The sequence below is a fragment of the Cricetulus griseus genome, chromosome 7 (genome assembly GCF_003668045.3).
Source record: "Cricetulus griseus strain 17A/GY chromosome 7, alternate assembly CriGri-PICRH-1.0, whole genome shotgun sequence".
Lineage (NCBI taxonomy): Eukaryota > Metazoa > Chordata > Mammalia > Rodentia > Cricetidae > Cricetulus > Cricetulus griseus.
Window position 1 is genome coordinate 29,426,192 of NC_048600.1, and position 4,864 is coordinate 29,431,055.

The following is a 4,864-nucleotide window of genomic DNA, read 5'->3' on the forward strand; positions in this document are numbered from 1 at the left end:
ACCAAGGAACATTGTGGCCCCAACTATAGAGCTTCTAACACTTGTAACTAAGCAAATCCCAAATCATGGAGTCAGAGCTCTAAGGCTTAGGTTTTGCAATATAAACTTGACCCCAAACTCATGTGTGTCTGGTATATACCCCTAGACAATGGTAATGGTCTATACAAAGATCCCTATGCTCAGATTAAGTCAATCAACAGGGTTCAGTGTCTTAGTGTAGAGTGCTACCAGTTTCAAACTGGGATCTTTTCTTGTACTTCTGTTTTGTTGATGCAAATATCTGGCTCTTTTGAGGGATGTTTTATTTGAAGAGGTAATTGAAACAGACACAGTCAGAGATCTGTGGATGTAATTAGAGATTTGCTCATGCAAGCAAAAAAGACTGGTAGGTAGTGAGCCTAACCAGTGAGAGAACATGCTTTTCCAACTCATCCTGCAAGTGGCTTGCTTTCTACACTGTTGGAACTTGGAGAGAGTTGGTAATAGAAGAAGTCCGTGCAATGCTAGCTTCCAGACATGACAGGGCTATTGTACACATCAACTCACAACTGTGATTACCTGTTTGTAGGTGGAAGTTTTCCTGTGCTTCAGTAACTTCCCAAATAACCAACACAGAGATGTTTGCACAGTTAAGAGAACTTGCTACTCTTTCAAAGGACCTGGGTTCCATTCCCATCATCTAGTGTAGGAACATAACCACCTGCAACACTGGTTCTAGGGGATACATCACCCTCTTGTGGTCTCCATGGGCACCTGCACATGTGGTGTGCATGCTGACACAGACACAAACATACACTTATAATTAAAAACAAGATAAGTGTTGGTAGTTACGGAAGTCAGACCCGCCTCTTCCTCTTTCTTTTGGACCAGGAGGCCTCAGCGGTGAGCAGGACAGCTATGGCCAAGATTAAGGCTCCGGAACAGCGCCACAAGAAGAAGGAGGAGCTGCTAAAACAACTAGATGATCAGAAGGTGGAGCTGTCCCAGCTTAGTGTAGCCAAGGTGATGGGCGTCGCCGCGTCCAAACTCTCCAAGATACCAGTCGTCCGCAAATCCATTGTCCATGTCCTCACCGTAATTAACCAGACTCAAAAAGAAAACCTCAAGAAATTCTACAAGGGTAAGAAGAACAAGCCTGCGACCTGCGACCCAAGAAGACTAGAGCTATGCTGAACCAGCTCACCAAACAGGAAGAGAAACTGAAGACCAAGAAGCAGCAGAAGGAGAAGCTGTACTCGCTTTGCAAGTATGCGGTCAAGGCCTGATGGGAAGGCAATTAAGTGCAAGACAGGCTGAAAACAAAACAAAACAAAAACAGATAAGTCTTACTGAATTGTCATCATGTTACAGTATGTATCTCTCCTAAAACAGAAGTTGCTGTGAGAGTGTCTTAGTTAGTGTTTATTGTTGTTATGGAGAGGTACCATGACCATAGCAACTCTTATAAAGAAAGTATTTAATTGAGGGGGCTTGCTTACAGTTTCAGAGGTTCAGTCCATTATGATCATGAAGGGTAGCATAGTGGTGTGCAAGCAGATGACTTGCTGGAGTTAAGAGCCATATATCTTGACTCAGAGGCAACAGGACATTGACTGACTGTCACACTGAGGGAAGCTGAGACCTATGGTAAAAGAGAGCTCTAAGGATATGGGTCCCTCTGTTCCCAGTGGCTCTGAGGCCACCAAGCAGAGTGTATGCATTTGCAATGAAGTTTTCTTGTTGGTTAATGCACTGCTGACTCAAGTCTCTGTGGGCCTCAGACTTGTTTAAAATGGGCAAATTGATTTCCTAGTCCAGGAACAGCACACACATAAAAAGGGACATATGGCTTCTTTGACATCAAATAGTTTTTTAACATAACAAACTATTTTGATAAATTGAGTGCTTCCAAATCAAAGCCATATGGGAGGTGCCTGGACCAAAAGGGCAGACTACCATGGGTAATTGCCCACAGTTCAAACAGGAAAGTAACTCTAAGAGGTAGAAGCCAGAGCTGAAGGAGCTGCCTGGCTCATCACATGCCTTCTTCAGGCGCCACGAGGCTGTGCTGTTAAATTCTCATTAGTCAGAGCGAACATAATGAGACTGAAAGGAAAATTCTGGTGTTTCCTAGAAAGAATTGTGCTTATTTATGTGAAATATCTAATGGGCCATATGCAACAAATATATGCACTTAATGGTTTAATGGGAAAAATGAAGAGCCCTCCCCTTCCCAGCCCCTGTGTGTGTGTGTGTGTGTGTGTGTGTGTGTGTGTGTGTGTGTGTGTGCGCGCGTGCGCGCATGCTGTGGAGTGAATGTGGTTGGTAATAGCTTCAAGCACAAGAGAAAAGTTCACTGTCAGCATGAAGTGATGCTAGACTGTAGCATCAGATAATGGTGACTTTGCCTGTAACTCCAAATTCCAGCCTGCTTGCAAAATATGCCATGTTAAAAGAAGAAATTAAAGGGGTTAGAGAGATTAGTCAGTAAAGTGCTTGCTTGTGCAAGCAAGAGAGACTGAGTTTGGACTCCCAACATCCATACAAAGGCCAGGTGTGGGGGGTGGTGATCTGTAATCTTAGCACTGTGTAGGTAGAGAAAGGCAGATTTAGTGAGAGTTCCTGTCTCAGAAGACAAGTTGGAGAACAGTGGTGGAAGACACACAATGTGAACCTCACATCTTAACATGCATTCACACATGTGTGAATGAGCACATATATATGAGCAAGAATACACACAGAGAGTAAAAGAGAGAGAGAGAGGCACAGAGAAATAGATAGATGATAGAGAAACATGCAGACAGATAGATTATAGGTAGAAAAATAGATGACAGATAGATAATAGATACACAGAGACAGAAACAGACAGACAGACAGAGAGCAAACCGATGAAACAACATACCAACCTGTTACTGTGTTTTGCAGGCTTCTGGCTGTATGGTAAGGTTCAGGTTGTTCAGTCTACCTTGTATTAGCAGCTGCATTTTACCTATCAACGAATCTAAAGCCTTTTCACTTTAATTTTCATAAAAAAATGGGGATACTAGGATGTGCCTCACGGGGTTGACTTGAAAATTCTGTGTAAATTGCTGCAAATGAATCACTTGGGACAGGGACTTGCATTTAGCAAGCTATCCACCAACATCAGATATGTTTCCTAGTAAAATCTGGAATGATGTACATGCTGGGAAAATGCTTTTTATATTAGCGATAATTCATGGGAACTTTTATTATCTTCATAAAAATGTTATTTTTAAACCTATATTAATACCCCTGGAAGTCACATTCATCATCAGAGTCACCTAGAATTCTCAAACTTTCAACCTCAAACACACATTTACAGCTTCCCTCCCCGCTGCTGTGTCTTTGTAGTTCTCAAATATTTTTCTCTCTAAATCCTTCATATTTTATATATGTGGATTTTATCTCTCACTATTTACAACACTAGTAATTGAAACATTCTTAAATGTATTTATTAATTTATTTAAAAACTATAATTGATGCATTTGCTACATGGTGATAGGTGACATTTTATTATGAAAAGTGTTCCTGCAGACAAATAGAGTCAGCCAGAAGATTGAATGTTTTGCATATTACAGATTCTCTTATTTAAACTCCTCATTCATATGAGAAAGCAAGATTCTCATAATTTTGCTTTTTTGTTTGTTTGTTGAGACAGGGTCTCCCTCTGTAGCTTAAGGTGGCCTGGTATCTGCTGGGGCACCAGGGCTGGCCTTGAACTCTCAATGATTCTCCTGCCTCAGGCTGGACAGTGCTGGGTCTTCAGGTACAAACACTTCCAGCTTCACAATTCCTTTTGTGGTCAGTCTACTTGTGAGCTAGGTAGCTGGGAAAGGGAGGACTCTTTCAATCATGGCTAGTTTATTCTGTGCAGATCTTCATATTGTTGAAAATAAAATCCATTGGCCTTTGCACTTTGAAAGTGTCCTTTCTTTGTGCACATGTCCAGAAACCATGCACTCACAGGTGCTATAGAAAACTCTTGGCTACTTTGTGTCATAAGCCCTCACATTTTGTCATTCATTGTAAAACATGCATTTGCTGATATCACCACCAATTAATTGGGGAAGTTTTTACTCAGTGGGAAGATGCTTAGGGCACAGTAGTAGATATGAGTTTGATGAGATTTCTTTTCTTTTCCGATGTGTGTGTGTGTGTGTGTGTGTGTGTGTGTGGGTGGGTGGGTGTGGGTGTGGGTGGGTGTGTATGTGTTTAAGACAGGGTTCCCAAAAGCCAAGAGGAGTTGACAACAAGGCACTTGAATTGTTGGGATGTCATGGCAGGTCTAATAGAGGAAGAGAAATCAGGCTGGACACAGGACTTGTCTGGAGCCTGGAGATCCTCAAGTGGAGATCTGCAGGCTTCCCTCAATTCCGAAGACATATTCAGGGACCCTGGCACATAAACTTCACCTCAGAGCACATTAATGTATCTTTTATCTCTTCCATTGTGCTGGTGTTGTGCATGAATGTTTTCAAAGCAACGGTCACAACTCATGGCACTTAGGCACAAATCAAAGCAGTCTCAGCAAGCTATATTTGCCATTGAGAAATAACAGCATGAAGAAAAAGCCACAGTCATTTAAGAATGTACTTGATGAATCCATAAAAACCACCAATTCTTTTAAACCCCAGCCTTGATTCCCTGGTTTCTAATTCTTCACAAAGTAATTGAAAGTGCTTCGGAAGCTTGCTGGCTACACATGGAGATCCAAAGAGCACCAGAAGCACACCGGCTACAAACTGAGATACGAGTTTCTTCAGGAACACCACTCCAGGGCTCCAGCCTCTAGCTGAGCCACTTCTTGCCCAGGTCCACCTTCCCCAGAAGAGCTTTGACAGCGTGTTTGATCAGCAGGCATGAG

General features: G+C 42.3%; 1 pseudogene; it reads left to right on the plus strand.

Moving 5' to 3' along the window:
- Positions 1–897: 897 nt before the first annotated feature.
- LOC100754220 lies at positions 898–1,265 on the plus strand (annotated as a pseudogene).
- Positions 1,266–4,864: the final 3,599 nt, after the last annotated feature.